The sequence below is a fragment of the Callorhinus ursinus genome, unplaced genomic scaffold (genome assembly GCF_003265705.2).
Source record: "Callorhinus ursinus isolate GAN/ISIS: 27379988/994484 unplaced genomic scaffold, GSC_fseal_2.0 scaffold1, whole genome shotgun sequence".
Taxonomy (NCBI): Eukaryota; Metazoa; Chordata; class Mammalia; order Carnivora; family Otariidae; genus Callorhinus; species Callorhinus ursinus.
Genome location: NW_027397063.1, coordinates 76,150,136 through 76,171,339, shown reverse-complemented (window position 1 = coordinate 76,171,339; position 21,204 = coordinate 76,150,136). Strand labels below are relative to the sequence as shown.

Here is a 21,204-nt window from a genome sequence, read left to right as displayed (position 1 = left end):
CTTTCAGATTAAAGAAGAAATCAAAGGAGCAATAGAAACTATTCTGGTATGAATAGTAATAGTGCCATATGTTGAAATGTGTGAGCCAGAAGTTGTCCCTGTCATGACATAACTACATCAAACATTTTGAATGATTTATCCATTAAATCAATAGCCATCAAGACTAATAAAATTGATTTCATCATTCATTGCTTTTAAACACTACTTTATACTGCTGTCTTCTGTATTTTCTTACTGTTTTCCTGTAATTTTATTTTTTAAAAACTGATGAGGGCGCCTGGGTGGCTCAGTCGTTAAGCGTCTGCCTTTGGCTCAGGTCATGATCCCGGGGTCCTGAGATGGAGCTCCCCATCCAGCTCCCTGCTCCGCAGGAAGCCTGCTTCTCCCTCTCCCCCTCCCCCTGCTTGTGTTCCTGCTCTCGCTATCTCTCTCTCTGTCAAATAAATAAATTTAAAAAAAAATTAAAAAAATAAAAACTGATGAAGGGTACAAGGGTATTCATTACACTGTTCATTAAATATTCTGTAAATTTGAAATTTTTAAAATAGAAAGCTAAAGAACAAATAAAATATTAAATAAATTCATTAAATTAAATGTAGAAGTCTATGGCCCTGTGGGGATGAACTCAAATTCCTCTTAATTATAGACTAAAATATAATTTTATCAGAATTTCAGGAAAAATTATATGTCTATAGGCTTGGAGTAAGGAAGGTCTTCTTAATTAAATAATACATGAATTGCAAAACCATAAAGGAAAATGTTGGTAAATGCTCAAAATATAGTCACATCAGCATGGAAATTTTCTGTAGGATGAAAAACAACCTAAAGTAAGATAAAAGGTCACAAATACCAACCAATAAATGATATAATACTGGAAAACTTGAGACCCTGGGTGGCTCAGTCAGTTACGCGGCTGCCTTCAGCTCAAGGCATGATCCCAGAGTCCTGGGATCGAGCCCCACGTCGGGCTCCCTGCTCAGTGGGGAGTCTGCTTCTCCCTCTCCCACTCCCCCTGCCTGTGTTCCCTCTCTCTCTCTCTCTCTCTCTGACAAATAAATAAATAAAATCTTAAACAAAAATACTGGAAAACTTCGCAAGAAATATGGAAGATCTATATGAGGAAAACCTTAAAATATCATTGTGGAACACAGCAGGAAGCATGAACAAATATATTGGCATAACATGTTCTTATGTATGAGCACTAAACTTCAAAAAGCTGGTTAATGCTCCCCAAACTAATCTTTATATAAAATGCAATCACAGTAAAAAAAATTAACAGATACTTTTTGAGCTAAATAAGCTGCGATTCATTGGGAAAATAAAGAATTTATGGGATATTTTTTTGAAAAAGAAGAGCAAGAAGACTGGCCCTACAAGATATTTAGTATTTAAAAAAAAAAGATATTTAGTATAAAAATAACAATATTGCACTTGCATATGAATAAATAAACAGCTCAACAGAACAGGAAAGCCTGTAAAGAACTGAAAAAGAAGTCCAGAAAACAGACCAAAAAGCATAAAGTAAATTGTATGTGATTAAAAACGGCATTTTAAATCAGTAGGTTTAAAATGAGCCAGTGGGTTGCAGGGCGGCCGCACAGATCCCTCTCTTGCCTCAACAGTGTTTGTATGGAACAGACCCAGAGACATTCCTTTTTCCAGCCTCCCACCACCCTCCAACCTCTTTTCCAGTCACAACCCTCAGAACCATCTTCTCAGCCATCCTTTGCTTCTAGGACCAGCCAACACCGTTTTTCTGAGCTTAGCTCTGTATTTAACCCCATCAACCGCGAACTCCCAAATTCGTTAGAATTATTCCACCCAGATGGAGGCGGCCCTCAACCACCTGGTCAACAGGCATCTGCCGGCCTCTTACACCTACCTCTCTCCCGGCATCGATTTCCGCTGACCACGGGGCTCCGGAGGGCTGCACCACTTCTAGGAGTCGGCCGAGGAGAAGCAGGAGAGCCCCAAGCGATTGAAGATGCAAAACCAGAGCAGCGGCGGCGCCCTTTTCGAGGACGCCCAGAAGCTGACCCAGCATAAGAGAGGGTGAGGGGGAAACCCCAAACGCCATGAAACCTCCCCTCCTTCTGGAGAAGAGCCAGAACCAGGCCCTTTTATATCTGCACGCCCCGGGCTCTGCCTGCGCAGACGCAGTGACTTCCCGGAGAACCACTTCCCAGATGAGGAGGTGAAACTGGTCAAGATGGGCGACCACCTGACTGACCGCTGCAGGCTAGCTGACCGTGAGGCTAGGCTGGGCTGGACGAGTATCTCTTGGGAAGGCTCACCCTCGAGCAAGGCCGGGAGACCCCAGAGCCCGGCCGCCTTTGAGGGGCCCCCTGGCATCAGGGCTTCTGCCTCCACCTCTCCCTGCAGCCACTGGGCAACCTTCTAACCCTCACCCAAGCCCTGGACCAAATGGAAACGAGAAATCTTGTCGTAGAATTAATTAATTAATTAATTAATATGAGCAAGTGTGTCTCTTGAGTACCTATGAAGTGGGGGGTGGAGGGGAACTAGGGGCAGTTGGGGAGGGAAGTAAATTTTAATTCATTTTTCACATTTTCAAAATAGACTCCAGATGAATCAAAGATTTAAATGTAAAAAAGTAAGCCATAAAGAACTGTGAGAAACCATAGGAAATATTTTCCCATAATTGCAGAGTAAGAAATGCCTTTTACATTTTACAAAACCCAGAAGCCATCAAAGAAAAATCAATGATTTTGACTATGTGAAAATTTAAAAATTTATTTGTGGGGAAAAAAGAGCACAAGAAAAAAATAATAAAATGAGAAACAGGAAAAAATTATAATTCATATCAATGGAAAAGGATAAATTCCAAAATATCTATTTAAGTTCTATAATAAGAAAAGGAACAAAAACACAATAGAAAAAATGGGCAAAAAAAGAAAGAAAAATGATTATCAAAAGTTTACAAAAGATTATCAACAGTTTACAGAAAAATAAATACAAATGGCTCTTAAATATACAAAAAATGCTCATTCTGTCATTACACAAGAAATGCAAATGAAAACTATGTTGAGATACTGTATTTCACCTATTTGGCAATCGTTAAAAAATTAACACATTGTTGAAGATACTATGGGAAAAAGTCACTCTCAGACACGGCTGGGGGAATACAACAAGGCACAGTCACTATGGAGGACAATTTAACATTACTGTCAAAATTTCTAATGTGCATCTTCTTTGATTCTAGGAATATATCCTAGAGATACACTCCTAAATGTGTAAAATGACATCTATACAAGGTTGTTTATCGCACCATTTTTTTGTAATATCACATCATTAGAAACAACCCAAACGTGGAATTCTGGTCAAAAAGGACTATCCACTGAGTGAATAGGCAAACCAGATGAGTGTGTCAGAGCAGGACATTAGAGAAGAAACTTTTTTCAAAAAGATAAGAATGATCAACAGTTTCAAATACCGAGGAGAGGTCAAGTAAGATGAGAATAGAAAATAGACAATTGATATTGGGAATATACATATAATTGATCATCTTTAAAAATAATGTGGTGTGGGACAAAATGGGATGATGAGATAAAAAATCTTTATTAGACTAGGTTAAGAAGAGAATGGGAGATGAAGAAGTAGAAGCAAGGGGTATGTTGGAAAGTTTTGGTGTTTTTAAAAAATGGGTGATAATACAGGAATGGAATAATCTTGTAGAGAAATAATAAAATTTACACTACCCTCATAGCTACTTGGAGGAAAAAAAAGAAAGAAGGAAAAAAGGAGGGAAGAAAAAGAAGGAGAAAGAGAGGGAGGGAGGGAGACAAATGAGATTATGACAGGATTCCATTTAAATTGGAACCAGTCTCTCTCTATATATATATATAAAATAAATAAATATTTTAAAAGGGGTGGGGAGCACCTGGGTGGCACAGTCCATTAAGCGTCCAACTCTTGGTTTCAGCACAGGTCTGATCCCTCAGGGTTGTGCGATTGAGCCCCACGTGGGCTGCGCTCAGCACAGAGTCTGCTCAGAGGTTCTCTCTCCCTCTCCCTCTGCCCCTCCCTGCAACCCCGGGCTCTCACTCTCTCTCAAATAAGTAAATAAATAAAGTGGAACCATTAATAGCCCCTCAAAGAAGGCTGATTAATGTTAAAATCTTTCCAGTATTATTGAACTTAGATTAGTTGAACATTTTTTCTGAAGGTCTCTCATAATCAAAGATTACGTTGGTAATGAATATTATTAGAACCTTGTATATTTCTGATTAGTAGGTATTGTAGAGATTCTTGCCACATAAATGAACTTCATTGTCATTCAGCTGATCTGTAGCCATTCCTCAGGACTCCCATGGTATGTTGCTCCTGTTCTCTGATTCGCCGGCTCTTCACTAGGCCAACAGAGCCTATCTGACACTGTTACCAGCAATAAGTGTAAGTGATGCTTTCTTTAAGGTTTATATTTGTCCCGATTTGGCCTGATTTTGTAACTTCCTTTTTTCACTGTTGTTGTTCTACTATTTGCTCCACTTCGAGTGATTATTTAGATATTCAGTTATCATGTAACTAGTCATATATTTAGCTGCTGAGAATAAGGATATCACAACTTCAATTCTGGTGGCACACAGGGACTTCAGAAATTTATTGTGGTTTGTTCAAACATGTCATCTAATGATGGGTATGGTTTAAGTGATGCTGATAACAGGAGTAGCAAATTTAAATCCTTCTTTCTTTTTTTCCCTCCAAAAGTTTAAACATTGCCCCTTTTCTGCAGACTGCGCTATTTGCCTGAATTTTAATACCATTATAATAATATTCCATGTTCACTTATTTTAAGAACAAGAAACTCAAATAAATTTTAAGAGATAATATTGTTTCTTCACTCATGGATTTGTTCAGAGCTCATTTATGGAGTGTCAACTCAGCATAAGGGCTACATCATTTTCTGCACTAGGAAGGTTTATGACCTAGTGGGGTAGACAGATAATGAAACAATTACTATAAAGTGAGACAGATGCTCTCTTAGCGAAGTTCTGGAAGCAAGGGGAACACATCATAGAGTCATCAGAGAAAGCCCCTGCAGCAGGTCTTTTGTATACTAATGTCAAGGTCTCACAGGATGTCATCATCAGTGGAGTTATGGACAAAGTCTTCTTAAAAGCCAGATGCAGAGAGCTAAACTAGATAAATCCTCAAGACTTTATCATTTTATTGCCCCTTGGATCTGAATACATTCAACCCAAACTGTCCCTACATGGATGCAGAGAGGTGACAGATCACACATCTAATTTATTTATCCTTTATACTTTAGTATGGAGGTGTTTATCAGATCCTGTCCAGAAAGCACATTTTGATAAGAAGTAAAAGATAGCATCTTCAGGCCTAGGAACCTTGGGAAAATACTGGCAAGTAAGAGAAAAGGGAACAAAAAGAGGAAGGCAGAAGATACTCTAAGCAGGTACTACGTATTCACCACTGTGCTAGTAGGAGCTCTGGGAAAAGTCCCTCACTATTCCCTGTTTCCAATCAAATCTGGATTCTCTCCACTGCCTGGTTAAGATCCACTTTCCTTGCTTCACTTTTACTCTAGATGGCAGCAGCAGAACAAAATAGGAAAGAAAATTCTAGTTTCAGGGAAATTCATTCACCTGCATCTACCAAGTAAAAAAGGTCTCAGAGTATTATTTGAATTAAAATATGCCCTTTAAAATTTCTCCTCCAGTATAGAAATACATCAATATTTCAGTAATTAAAAGTCAAGGTGCAGATGTCTTCACAATTGTTCAACTTATTAGGCCACTCAATATAATATTTGTAAATCATTTTTATTGTAATAACAATAACTCTGTGAAGACACTGCTTATTTTCACAAGTTTATATTTAGAAGCTGAAGTGTCAAGGTTGAATATGCAATATACTTTTAAAATTGATGGAACTTCGTCCAATAAAGGGCCAGATAATCAAACTCACAATAGAAATTCTCTGGCTGAATATATCAGAGAAATAAAACATTACTATTTCTTTAATAAACTTGTGTTTTTTTAATAATTTTTTTAAAGATTTTACTTATTTATGTGAGAGAGAGAATGAGAGAGAGAGAGCATGAGAGGGGGGCGGGTCAGAGGGAGAAGCAGACTCCCGGCTGAGCTTCAGGGAGCCCGATGTGGGACTCGATCTCGGGACTCCAGGATCATGACCTGAGCCGAAGGTAGTCGCTTAACCAACTGAGCCACGCAGGCGCCCTAAACTTGTGTTTTTAAAGTTGTTTCAAATAAACATGCATGCATGAAACTGGCTTTTATATCCAGTATATTAAAATTACATATAGTTTATAAATACTTCAAAATAAATCTGACTCTGTGAACTGAGAGGATCTGTGATCCCAGAACATGGTTTGTAGATGAGATTGCAGAAACATTGTAAAACAAAGAGACACAAAGAGGAGCCAGAAGATGAAAAAAAGGATCAAAGTTGTAATAATTTTCAAAAAGGGGCTTCCAGAAAGCATAGACTACTTGGGTTGACATTGTATTCCCACACAATGCTAGGCTGGATTGAACAGAAAATTCCTAAAAGTTAGAAAATATAATTGTCCAGGTTTTATGCCTCATGGCTGTAGAGGATGCAACTCACATCTCTATATTCATAGGTTTATGTATTGATTAAGTTAACTTTCCTGCACAGGGTATTAAAATATCTTGGAGAAGGGTCACTTTTTCTAATTCACACAGAAGTGCCATTTGGACTCACAGTGGCCCTGTTATCATGAGTCAGAAGGGCTTCATTAAACTAAAGCCCTACCAAACTAACACTTTCTTTTTGTGCTATAGTTACTGGCTTGATAAATCAGAAATAATTATTCAGAATCTTTAGATTACCATTGCTCAGTCATTTTGTAACTAGGTCGATGGAGAAGCGGCATAGACCCAGGCTTCAGAGTGGAAGTTTTAGTTGGATTTATACTTCTGCCATTTATTTATAAGTCCTGCTGGTGTTTGGATGAATTGGAAGTAGTCTGCCACCATATAATTGGAACTTTTATATTTTATATTTTTCTATTCCTTGGGATGTAATCATCGCATTAAAGAAATCTAATATGAGTGCTCACTTCAGCAGCACATATGCTAAAAAAAAAAAACTAACACGGGGGGAAAAAACTCAGGAAGGTGGATAAAGCTTTATGCACGAAGAAGTTCACCATCGTGTGACTTACAATAGTGAACAGCTGGAAATGACATACAAGAGAGGAATGGTTAAGAAAATTACAATTATATACTAAGATTCAGTAATCGAATAAATATTTATCAAGGGTTTCCTAACGTGCCATGTATTCATCTAGGCACCAGAAATTCAGCAGGGAACATGATAGTTACAGAACCTGACTTTCCCATAACAATTTAAGGTCAAGTCTTAAAAAGGCAAGAAGAAAACCCTTATAATATTCTAATACTTAATAATGCAATAAAACCTTATTATACTATCCATTATATAATTTACATATGTATATATAGAGAGAAAAATATTGGAAGAAAATACATCAGAATGTTAATAATTGTTATTTCCAAGTAATGATAATACAATTATTTTGCAACAATTTTCCACATTTTCTGCAATGAGCATGTTTAAAAATATTTTTACATCATGCAAAATGATATTGTACCAAAGGTTGGTTATGTATATGTGCTGCCGAAGCGAGCACCCAAAGGTTGGTTATGATAAAAAGAGAACTGTATCTAATAATGTACTCAAAAGCCAGATCCATTTCATGGTTAGGAAAATCTCTAAGCAGATAAAAACAAATTACATTGTCTTTTTTGTGTTTTGATTTCCATCACAGTGTTTTTTGTAAAACTCGCTTCCTCCTCAGTGTTGGCAAGGTATCTTCTTCCGCAGAGGACTGCGGGCAGCACATCCCACCCAGGTGACACAAGGGGGTGTCCAGGCCCTGCTTCCAGATGTTTCCCTTTGTCTTCCGTGAAAGAAAAAAAGAAAAAAAAAATTAAAACCTGACATTTGATTTGGTGACCAGTTCAAATGTTTTAATAGACTTATGTACACGGTCCACATGCATTTCTAACCTGAGAGATCTTTGAAGGCATGATTCTTTACAAAGCACCTCCACTTCCCTGTGTTTATTTCATAAGAAAAAATATTGCAGGAAAATAAGAGGCCTTTTAGAGCACAATCCGTAAGAATGGAGACAGCCTAGGGCGCCTGGGTGGCTCAGATGGTTAGGCGTCTGCCTTCAGCTCAGGTCATGATCCCAGGGTCCTGGGATCAAGTCCCGCATCGGGCTCCCTACTCAGTGCAGAGACTGCTTCTGCCTCTCCCTCTCCCATTCCCTCTGCTTGTGCTCTTCTGTCTGTCTCTCTGTCAAATAAATAAAAAAAATTAAAAAAAGAAAAAAATGGAGACAGCCTAAATACCCAAGAATAAGGAGTTGTTAAACCAATTATGGTACCTCATAAACAATTCAGAAAATAACCATTAAGAATGGTATTGATGTGTAAGGACACTAAAAAGCAATTTTTAAAAAAAAACAATTTATACAATAATATGTGCAATATGCTCTAATTTTTATTTCAATATATCATATGCACAATTAGACGAATCTACAAAGATGTATGTCAAAATATTAATAGTCATTATCCTTAAGAGGTGACAGGGTTTTTTTTACTGACTTCTCTCTGCATGTCTACATTTTGTCAGTTTTGTCTATAATAAAAAAATTTTTTAAACAATAAGAATAAATGAGTTACTCACAAATGAAAATAATGGTTCTTATAACCTCTCTAATTAAATATATATGTAAATCATTGAAAATTTCCCAGAGATATGGTGACAATACTGCTGTATTTGCTGAATACAGTTCTACTTTATGACTGTTATTTTGGTTTAACTATTAATAGTGCCTCTTTCAGTCTCAAAGTTTGAGGGGCGCCTGGGTGGCTCAGTTGTTAAGCATCTGCCTTTGGCTCAGGTCATGATCCCAGGGTCCTGGGATGGAGTCCTGCATCGGGCGTCCTGCTCGGTGGGAAGCCTGCTTCTCCCTCTCCCACTCCCCCTGCTTGTGTTCCCTCTCTTGCTGTGTATCTCTCTGTCAAATAAACAAATAAAATCTTAAAAAAAAAAAAAGTTTGACTAAGTTACCCTACAGGTGTATTTTTAAATTTTTTCCAGGAAGTTAGCAAGCCTTGCAGCTTTTCCCCTTATGTCAGCAGGCTGCTTCTAATCCAAAGGACCTTAAGTCTTGTTTCTATCAACGTGCTCAAATGCAAGGCTGGCCCAGAAATTCTGAGATTGTCCAGGCAACATTAGGATCGGTTTGGGGCCAGGGTAAAAACTCCAAGACGCGTTTGGATAACAAAACAAAAAGTCTTTTTGATACCCACCTTGACGCCTTGACTGAATGCCCTTCAGGCTGACTTATGCAACAGGAGCCCTCCATGGAACAGTGACAGGACACCCTACCATCACATCTCCTGACATGATTTTTTGGGACAGAACCCTGGCATACTAGGACAAATAGTATTTTTCTAACTACTATAAAGCTACTATACCTGTAAAGCCAACAACTTACATTGCCTTGCTGAAAACTCCTTGAATTAGAAGTAACAAACGCCACTCAAATGACAGGTGTATGTAGGAAATGTTCTAAATTAACCTGAGGATATCTCCTGGGACTTACAGTATAGAACCCAGAACCCACACAGAACCAGAGCCAGAACTGGAAAGTGCAGGCAGTGGACTCTTCTTCTCTTTCCCTTTCTTTTTCTTTCTCTTCCTCATCCTCTTCCAGTCCATGGAATTGCATGTTTGTTTCACTGCACACATCTATGTCATTCTTCTCACTCCGCAGAAATGCTTATTCAGCTACTTTGTACACAAAGCCAAAGTCTGCCACCCTGAGTGCCCCCAACGTGTTCTCTCAGGTCTAGCAAGAATTTATTAGTGCCAGCACCTCTGAGTCTAAATTCCAAATTCCCAAGGGACAGACTCGGAGTTATAAATGAATGGATTGGTGTCTGCTCTGACTCAATTATGTCCAGGAAGGGTGGAATCACAGTAGTAAAATGGCCCATCTAAGTGAATTAGAGAAGAGGAATGTAGTCTCGGTAGACACTCCCATGAGAATCTGCTAGCTTGCCCTCCTTCAGAGAAATTGGCAAGTTTCTCCCTGTCAATGATGTACTCTTACTAAACAGACAGAAGAGAAGGAGTTCTTAGTAACTCAAAGCCACACAACACTGGTACTGTGATGACACTTCCAAAGACACCCTCAGCCACAGTTTTCCCGAGTTACTTCATGTTTTCCCCAGAGTTGCTTCATATTTTCTTAATTCTACTGACAACTAAGAGAAGTAGGAACATAGTCCTCACCCTCTTTCTTCCAAACTTAAATCCCACAATGAAGAGTCCCAAGGAAGTCACGGGTCACCCATTTGAAGAGCAAAATCTTTATTCGTTTGCTTTTCATCCTTTTACTCGTGTAACAAACATTTACTGCATCGCTACCATATGTCAAAGCCTGCTCTCAGTGCTGTGGGAAGAGATAAGACGCGGTCCTTATTCACAGGCATTCACAATGTACTGAGAGAGTCAAAGAGATAAAAGAATAATTATGTTATAATGTGATATGACCTACAACAGAAGTATATACAAAGTGCACTGAGTGCAGAGAGAAAGGGTCTAAATCATCCTCGGGGAAATCAAGAAAGGCATCAAAAAGATTATATTTCATTTGGGTGCTGAAAGAATAAGACTTTTCCTGATGGAGTTGAAGGGGAAGATTCCAAGTTAAAATAACAACAATAATAAATAGCTGCCATATACTTAGTGTTTACTGCATATAGATACTCCACCACATGCCATACGTGGATTATCTTGTTAAACCTTGAAACCCAGCTGGTCTGCCTGTCACTCCACTATGCACAAGTATCTCAGGATCAGTCAGTTAGAACACAAGATCCTCAGGAGGACAGAACTATGGGCATGTAGGAACTCTAAGAAATGCCAATTGCTGAGCTGAAAATATTCCATGTATGTATAAGGAAACAAGCAGTCTTATACACAGCCGGTGGAAGTATGACTTCCTGAAGGACAATTTGTCAACAGGCATCAAAACTCAAACCTAGAGATTTGCCTTAAGGAAATAATTGAGAATGTAGGCAAAATTAAAACTACAAAGGGGCACCTGGGTGGCTCAGTTGGTTAAGCGTCTGCCTTCGGCTCAGGTCAGGATCCCAGGGTCCTGGGATCGAGCCCCGCATCGGGCTTCCTGCTCAGCAGGAAGCCTGCTTCTCCCTCTCCCATTCCGCCTGCTTGTGTTCCCTCTCTCGCTGTGTCTCTCTCTGTCAAATAAATAAAATCTTTTTAAAAAAAATTAAAACTACAAGGATGTTCATCACAGTATTGTTCATAATAGCAATCTAAAATGTCCAAAATGTTGCCATAAAAAAAGTAGAAGTATATTTGTTGATTGAAAAGATGTGCATGAAAAGTTTTCAAAAATCAATATATAAGTAGACTATACAGAATATTCTTAATTATTTTATATGTGTCTAAATAAAAATATATTTACATGGGTATATAAATTAAAAATACACATGTATTTTAAATGTGCATATATATATGTTTGCAGATGTGTATGTTTTCTTTTATTTACATATATTTTAGTGTATACACACACACACACTTCTATCAAACACTAGAAAGATACACATTAGGGGTGCCTGGCTGGCTTAGTTGGTAGAGCACATGACTCTTGCTCTCGGGATTGTAAGTTCAAACCCCACATTGCGTGTAGAGATAACAAAAATAAAATTTTTTTTTTAAAGATTTTATTTATTTATTCATGAGAGACAGAGGAGGAGAGAGAGAGAGAGAAGCAGAGGGAGAAGCAGGCTCCCAAGGAGCAGGGAGCCTGATGCGGGACTCGATCCCAGGACCCTGGGATCATGACCTGAGCCGAAGGCAGACGCTTAACCATCTGAGCCACCCAGGCGCCCCAAAAATAAAATTTTTGAAAAAAAAAAGGTACACATTAAAATTTATCAGTGATTTCTCTGGCCAAGAATTTGACGGTTGGATAATATTTCTTTTGGCTTATTTATCTTTTTAAATTGTTCCACTATAAGTTTATATTATTAATGTAAGCAAAACAAAAAGGAAAGCTTAAGATGCCATTTATTGATGGCAATTAATAATCTAATCATTTGTTTAAATTTACCAAGCCAAGAACAAGATCTCAAGATCTTGTGTACACCCAACATAAAATTACTTGGTATTTATACAACAGTGGTATATCTGGAAGTTGTAAATGTTTGCTTCTTTCCATTGAAATTATTTATATATCCCTATTAGTCTGCCACTTACCAATAATTTGAGCTTTGGTAAGTTGCTTAAACTCTCTGAGCTACAGATTGATTATCTATAAAAAAAGAAACAACATGGGGTACCTGGGTGGCTCAGTTGGTTGAGCATCTGACTCTTGATCTCAGCTCAAGTCTTGATCTCAGGGTTGTGAGCTCAAGCCCTGTGTTGGGCTTCATGATGGGCATGGAGCCTACTTTAAAAAAAAATTAAAAACTAAAAAAATATATTTTTTTTAAAAAAGAAACAATACCCTCTCTTACTAGTTTTTTTAAAAAGATTTTATTTATTTACTTGAGAGAGAGAGCAAATGAGAGAGAGAGAGAGAGAGAGACAGCACGAGTAGAGAGGAGGAGGGAGGGGCAGGGGAGAAGCAGACCCCCCCCAAGCAGGGCGCCCAACATGGGGCTCCATCCCAGGACCCTGAGATCATGGTCTGAGCCGAAGGCAGATGCCAAATGACTGAGCCACCCAGCCGTCCTCTCATACTAGTTTTTATCAGGATTGAATGAATGTACTTGTGCATACTTTATAAAATTTTATACTAACATTCAGTGGAATTTTAAGTAAGGTTAGATATTAGATCCTTAAGTTCTTCTTTGCGAATCTTCTAATCTTTAAGATTATCCAACATTTTTAAGACCACAAAGTTATGTGCAGTATGTTCTTTGTTATTCAATCATATGCAATCCACGAGGTATTGCCAACCCAGGAAAACTGTGTTGTTCTCATTAATAGGTTTGGCGGCTGCTCTTACAGCTTTGGAGGTCTACCACAAAAACGGAATTTACCTTGTTTGTTGAAACATTCTGTGAAACTGATTCAAGCTTCTTAATACATTGAATGTTCCGATACAGCAAAATACTAAGGTTAACAAAATAGCCAATAATAATGCTCAGGCTAATTTTAACTCCCTGCTCTTTTTATAACCATATGCGGAAGGATCCAAAACTAAAGCGTCACACTTCTCCCTAGTATGGTCAAAAAGTCTGTTGTTTCAGCCACTGGAATTCTTTTTTCACTCTAGCTCTTTATGCTCTTCTTAACCTGAGAAATCAATTTTAAACATGCTGATCATGAGATTTGATTTAACCCCCTTTCATCTGCTGTCTCTTACAGCTTCATTAGACACCTGTTTTCTGTACGCTATTGGAAAACACAATGTAATATGACATTAGAGTCTTTAGTTATAGAAAATAATTTTCTACTGCCCAAGCAGAGAGTCCTTCCGTCCGGTCAACTTTTGACAAATACTCATAATATCATATTGGCAATACTGGTAAACATATTCCCTTAGAGAATCCAAGGCGATCCTAATTTTGGAATCTTGAAATCTTTTGGCATCTCTGAATTTGAAAGATGACCCGGGTGGCGAGCTTATAATCGTGTGTTCTAATCTTCTTTGGGTCTATGACACCATTATGAACATACTAGGACAGATCTGAAGGGTGTTTCCCTTCCCCACCCTGCCCATTATTCACCAGCCCAGGAAAATGTTTTTGATATACTATTTTCTACTCGTAACACTTACCAGGATGAATAATGGAAAAGCAATTGCAAAAGAAAATTGAACTTGAGGCATTCTTTGTCTATCAATAGTCCAGTGATTTTTATTATAATTGTTTACTTAATTAGAATTTGTTGTATCTGCTTCCACTTTAGACCCTCAGTTCTGGTGCTCTTTACCCCTTACCTACATTGTGCTTGTTACAAAGTAGGTGCTGAATAATAATTTTTTAAATGAATGAATCCTCTCCCAATCCTAGTTCCCATTTTCATCAACAAAATTAACCAATCAAGAGGGGGTGGTCAAGGGGCAGTTATATGAATCCATCTTAGAAAATACAGTCCACCAGTGCTGGGCAAAGTTTGGTCTCTAGAATGTGAATCAGTGCCCAGTGTAACCCATAATAAAAATGTCTCCACAATGACAAATGGGTGATATTCAAGTAAAATGTTAAAATATGTTATGCTGGATTAATGGCAAGAAATTTGTCACATGTTTTGTTATTTTAAAACCAACAGCTACTACCACCTTTTGTTATCAATACTCTGGCTCCTTCCTCCTCATAAGAGGAGCCTAGGTTTATTGAACACATATAGATGATGAAACTGCCTTATACACTTTGTATAAATGCATTATTAATTTATTCTTGACAATATTATAAGGTGGAGATCATTATTAAGCCTATTTTATAAATTAGAAAATTAAAAAAGTAAAGAAAGCATAAGTTAATTGTCCAAGTTTCCAAAACATGTAAGTAGCAGAGTCAAAATTCAGATCTGCTTCTATTTGAAACCAGAATCCAAGCTCTTATCTGCTAAACTCTATCACTATGGGTTAAGACTCAGGATTACTAGATTTCTTTTAGTTTAATTCCATTATATTCAGAGAACATACCTTGTATGATTTCAATTAATATAATTTTCTAAGTCTTGTTTTATGACCCAGAATATTGTTTTAGTCAATGTTCTTGGTGCACTTGAAGAAAATATATATCCTATTGATGTTGGGTGGAGTTTTCTATAAATGTTAATTAAATCCAGTTGGTTATGGTGTTTTCCAGTTCTACATCTTTGTTAATTTGCTCTTTACTTGTTCTACCAATTACTGATGGAGGAGTCTTAAGACTCCAACTATAATTTTTATTTTCTAGTTCTATCATCTTTTCCTTAATGTATTTTGGAGCTCTGTTGTTAGGTGCATACACATTTAGGATTATTATGACTTCCATAAATTAACCCTTTTATCCTTATGTAAAGTCCCTCATTATTCCTGGTTATTTTCCTTGTTCTGAAGTCTACTTTGTCTGATTGTAATCCAGCCACTCAGCTTTCTTTTGAATAGTGTCTGTATTGTATATCTTTTTCTATCTTTATGGTTTTAATCTACTACACTGTTAAATTTAAAGTAAATTTCTTCTCCCTTCTCCTTCTGCCCCTCCCCCTGCTTGTGCGCTCTCTCTCTCTCTCTCTCTCTCTCTCTCTCTCTCTCAAAATAAATAAAATCTTTTAAGTGAATTTCTTGGAGGAGCACATAGTGTTTTTTATCCATTCTGACAACTTCTGTCTTTTAATTTGTTTAGATCATTTACATTTAGGGGTGCCTGGGTAACTCAGTCAGTTAAACATTTGCCTTCAGCTCAGGTCATGATCCCAGGGTCCTGAGATCGTGCCCTGCATCAGGCTCCCTGCTCAGCAGGGAGTCTGCTTCTCCCTCTGTCCTACCCCCTCCCCTCCCCCTGCTGGTGTTCTCTCCCGTTCTCTAAAAGAAATAAATAAAAATTTTTTTAAAAAAGATCATTTACTTTTACTGCAATTATGGGTTTATCATTTTACTATTTGTGATACGTTTGTTCTCTATATATTTTGTTCCTCTGTTTCCACTTTTGGATTATTTGAAATTTTTGTATTCCATTTTAATGTACCGAGTTTTAAGATTATATATCTCTATAATTTTTTACTGGCTTCTTTACGGATTATAATATGCATACTTAAGTTTTCACAATCTATTTAAGATTATTTTACCCCTTCAAGTGGAATGGAGAAACCTAATCAAAATATAGGTCCTTTTAGTCCTCCCTCTTTATGTTGCAGTTGGCACATGTATTTTAGATATACATACCCCACTAAACAATGTTATAATTTCTGCTTTTAAAAAAAAGATTTTATTTATTTGTTTGTCAGAGAGAGAGAGAACAAGCAGGGGGAGCTGCAGGCAAGGGGAGAAGGAGGCTCCCCGCTGAGCAAGGAGCCCTATGTGGGACTCCATCCCAGGACCCTGGGATCATGACCAGAGCCAAAGGCAGATGCTTAACCAACTGAGCCATGCATGCATCCCATAACTTTTGCTTTCAACTGCCATATATATATATATATATATATATATATATATATATATAGAGAGAGAGAGAGAGAGAGAGAGAGAGAGAGAGATTTTATTTATTTATTTGAGAGAGAGAGAGCAAGAGTGGGAGGGGCAAAGAGAGAGGGAGAGAGAATCCCAAGCAGACTCCACACTGAGCACAGAGCCAATGCAGGGCTCAATCCCACAACCCCAACTTCACAACCTGAGTTAAAACCAAGAGTCAGATGCCTAACCAATTGCACTGCCCAGGCACACAGCCAAATATATTTTAAAGAACTTCAGGAGAATAGTCTATTATATTTACCCACATTTTTACCATTCCAGTTCCAGGTTCCCCTCTGGTGTTATTTCTCTTCTATCTGGAGAACTCATCTATTGTTTCTTCTAAAGCAGGTTGCTGGTGATGAATTCCTTTAGTTTTCCTTTATCAAGAATGTCTTTATTTCACCATTATTAATTGAAATAAATTTTTACTGGACATAGACTTCTGGATTATCTTCTTTCAGCACTTTAAAAATGTTGTGGCAGAATAGGATCCAACAGTACATTAAAAGGATTATTCACCACAACCAAGTGGGATTTATTCCTGGGCTGCAAGGTTGGTTCAACATCCACAAATCAATCAATGTGATACATTAATAAAAGAAAGAACAAGAAGCATATGATACTCTCAATAGATGCAGAAAAAGCATATGACAAAGTACAGCATCCTTTCTTGATTAAAACTCTTCACAGTGTAGGGATACAGGGTACATACCTAAATGTCATAAAAGCCATCTATGAAAAACCCACAGCGAATATCATTCTCAATGGGGAAAAACTGAAAGCTTTTCCCTTAAGGTCAGGAACACAGCAGGGATGTCCACTATCACCACTGCTATTCAACATAGTACTTGAAGTCCTAGCCACAGCAATCAGACAACAAAAAGAAATCAAAGGCATCCAAATTGGCAAAGAAGAAGTCAAACTCTCACTCTTTGCAGATGATATGATCCTTTATGTGGAAAACCCAAAAGACTCTACCTCAAAACTGCTAGAACTCATACAGGAATTCAGTAAAGTGGCAGGATATAAAATCAATGCACAGAAATCAGTGGCATTCCTATACACCAACAACAAGACAGAAGAAAGAGAAATTAAGGAGTCGATCCCATTTACAATTGCACCCAAAACCATAAGATACCTAGGAATAAATCTAACCAAAGAGGCAAAGGATCTGTACTCAGAAAACTATAAAATACTGATGAAAGAAATTGAGGAAGACACAAAGAAATGGAAAAACGTTCCATGCTCATGGATTGGAAGAACAAATAGTGTGAAAATGTCAATGCTACCTAGAGCAATCTACACATTCAACACAATCCCTATCAAAATACCATCCACTTTTTTCAAAGAAATGGAACAAATAATCCTAAAATGTGTATGGAACTAGAAAAGACCCCGAATAGACACAGTAATGTTGAAAAAGAAAAGCAAAGCTGGTGGCATCACAATTCCAGACTTCAAGCTGTTACAAAGCTGTCATCATCAAGACAGTATGGTACTGGCACAAAAACAGACACATAGATCAATGGAACAGAATAGAGAGCCCAGAAATGGACCCTCAACTCTATGGTCAACTAATCTTTGACAAAGCAGGAAAGACTGTCCAATGGAAAAAAGAGTCTCTTCAACAAATGGTGTTGGGAAAATTGGACAGCCACATGCAGAAGAATGAAACTGGACCATTTCCTTACACCCCAGTGTTTATAGCAGCAATGTCCACAATAGCCAAACTATGAAAAGAGTTCAGATGTCCATCGACAGGTGAATGGATAAAGAAGATGTTGTGTATATATACAATGGAATATTATGCAGCCATCAAAAAATGAAATCTTGCCATTTGCAATGACATGGATGGAACTAGAAGGTATTATGCTAAGTGAAATAAGTCAATCAGAGAAAGACAATTATCATATGATCTCACTGATGTGAGGAATTTGAGAAATAAGGCAGAGGATCATAGGGGAAGAGAGGGAAAAATGAAACAAGATGAAACCAGAGAGGGAGACAAATCATAAGAGACTCACTGAGGGTTGCTGGAGTGGAGGGGGGTGGGAGGGAAGGGGTGGCTGGGAGATGGACATTGGGGAGGGTATGTGCTATGGTGAGCGCTGTGAATTGTGTAAGACTGATGAATCACAGACCTGTACCCCTGAAACAAATAATACATTGTATGTTAATAAAAAAGAAAAAAATGTTGTGGCAGGGGCGCCTGGGTGGCTCAGTTGGTTATGCATCTGCCTTCGGCTCAAGTCATGATTCTGGGGTCCTGGGATCAAGCCCCACATCGGGCTCCCTGCTCAGTGGGGATTCTGCTTCTCCTTCTCCCTCTGCTACTCTCTCTTTCTCTGTTAAATAAATAAATAAAATCTTTCTTAAAAATGCTGTGGCAATTTCCTTCCTTCTGGCCTCGGTGTTTTTGATGAGAAATCCTCATTTATTCAACTCATTTTTCCTTTATCTTTTAAGATTTTATTTATTTGAGAGAGAGAGAGAGAGAGCATGAGCAGGGAGATAGGCAGAGGGACAAGCAGACTCCTTGCTGAGCATGGAGCTCAATGCTGGGCTCTATCCCCCAGGATCCTGAGATCATGACCTGAGCCAAAGTCAGATGCTTAACCAACTAACCACTCAAGCACTCCTGTTTTTTGTAGCTTCAATTTCATGCCCTTGGATGTGGATTTCTTTGAATAAATCCTGTTTATGGTTCACTAAGCTTGAATATATATCTATATGTTTCACCAAATTTGGGGATTTTCCAGCCCTTAATTCTTTGGGGGGCTCGGGTTTTTTTTTTTCAAGTTTTTTTTTAAGAATTAAAAAAAAATTATCTATTTAAGTAATCTCTACACCCAATGTGGGGCTCAAACTCATAACCCTGAGATCAAGAGTCACATGCTCTTCTGACTGAGCCAGCCAGGCACCTCTCAAGTTTTTATTTTAATCACCTGGTGCTCATCATGATAAGTGCTCTCATTAATTACCATCACCTATTTCACCCATTCCCTACTCCCACCTCCCCTCTGATAACCATAAGTTTTCTATAGTTAAGAGTCTGTTTCTTGGTTTGTGTGTCTCTCTCTTTTTTCCCTTTGCTCATTTGTTTTGTTTCTTAAATTCCACATATGAGTGAAATCATGGTATTTGTCTTTCTCTGGCTTACTTATTTCCCTTAGCATTATACTCTCTAGCTCCATCCATGTCATTGCAAATGGCAAGATTTCATTCTTTTTTATGGCTGAGTAATAGTCCACTGTGTGTGTGTGTGTGTGTGTGTGTTCTTTATCCATTCATCAATCAATGGACACTTGGGCTATTTCCATATCTTGGCTATTGCAGATTATGCTACTATAAACATAGGGGTGCATATATTCCTTTGAATTAGTGTTTTTGTATTCTTTGGGTAAATACCTAGTAGTGCCATTGCTGAATCATAAGGTAGTTCTATTTTGAACTTTTTGAGGAACCTCCATACTGTTTTCCACAGTGGCTGCTCCAGTTTGCATTCCCACCGACAGTGCACAAGGGTTCCTTTTTCTCAACATCCTCGCCAACACCTGTTGTTTCTTTGTTGTTGATTTTAGTCATTCTGACAGATGTGAGGTGATGTCTCATTGTGGTTTTGATTTGCATTTCCCTGATGATAACTCATGATGAGCACTTTTCATGTGTCTATTGGTCATCTGGCTGTCTTTGGAGAATTGTCTGTTCATGTCTTCTGTCCACTTTTTAACTGGATTATTTGTTTTTTGGGTGTTGAGTTGTATAAGGTCTTTATATATTTTGAATGCTAAACCTTTATCAGATATGTTACTTGCACATATCTTCTCCCATTCCATAGGTTGCCTTTTAGTTTTCTTGATTATTTCCTTCACCATGCAGAAGCTTTTTATTTTGATGTAGTCCCAATAGTTTATTTTTGCTTTTGAATCCCTTGCCTCAGGGGACCTATATAGAAAAAAGTTGCTATGGTGTATGTTGGAGAAATTACTGCCTATGCTCTCTTCTAGGATTTTTATGGTTTCAGGTCTCACACTTAGGTCTTTAATCCATTTTGAATTTATCTTTGTGTATGGTGTAAGAAAATGGTCCAGTTTCATTCTTTTGCTGCTGCTGTCCAGTTTTCCCAACACTATTTATTGAAGAGACTTTTTCCTTTTGATTATTCTTGCATCCTTTGTCAAAGATTAATTGACCATATAATTGTGGGTTTATTTCTGGATTTTCTATTGTGTTCCATTGATCAATGTATCTATTTTTGTGCCACCACCATACTGTTTTGATTACTGTTTTGTAATATAACTTTAAGTCTGTAATTGTGATGCCTCCAGCTTTGCTTTTCTTTTTCAAGATTGCTTTGGGTATTCAGGATCTTTTGTGGTTCCATACAAATTTTAGGATTGTTTGTTCAAGTTCTATGAAAAATGCTGTTGGTTTTTTAGATAGGGATTGGATTAAATGTGTAGATTGCTTTGGGTAGTATAAACATTTTAACAATATTTGTTCTTCCAATCCATAAGCATAAAATGTCTTTCCATTTCTAAAAATATGAAATGCTTCATGATTTTGAATGTCATCCTTGCACAGGGGCCATGGTAATCTTCTCTGTATTGTTCCAATTTTAGTATATGTGCTACCACAGATAGTACCCAACCATTAATTCTTTGAACATTTTTCTGTACCACATTCTTTCAGTTCTCTTTCTGGGATTCTTATAACATTGAAGTTAGAGCTTTTGGTGTTACCCTATAAATTCCTGAAGCTCTATTTATCTTTCAACCTTTTTTTAAATTGTTGTTCAGAATGGATATTTTAACGGAACAATTTGTCATCCTCATTTTGCTATTGAATGCATCCAGTGAATTTTTCAAATTTTCAGTCATTGTATTTTTTTAGTTCTAAAATTTTCATTTGGTTCTTCATTGGGGATACTCCATTTCTTG

General features: G+C 37.7%; 1 non-coding gene across 1 annotated transcript; it reads right to left on the bottom strand.

Annotated features, from left to right (window-relative positions):
* Positions 1 to 20,803: 20,803 nt before the first annotated feature.
* LOC112834250 (U6 spliceosomal RNA) lies at positions 20,804 to 20,910 on the bottom strand. Its single transcript, XR_003210817.1, has one exon. It is a non-coding gene; the product is annotated as a U6 spliceosomal RNA (small nuclear RNA).
* Between the last annotated feature and the right edge of the window lie 294 nt (positions 20,911 to 21,204).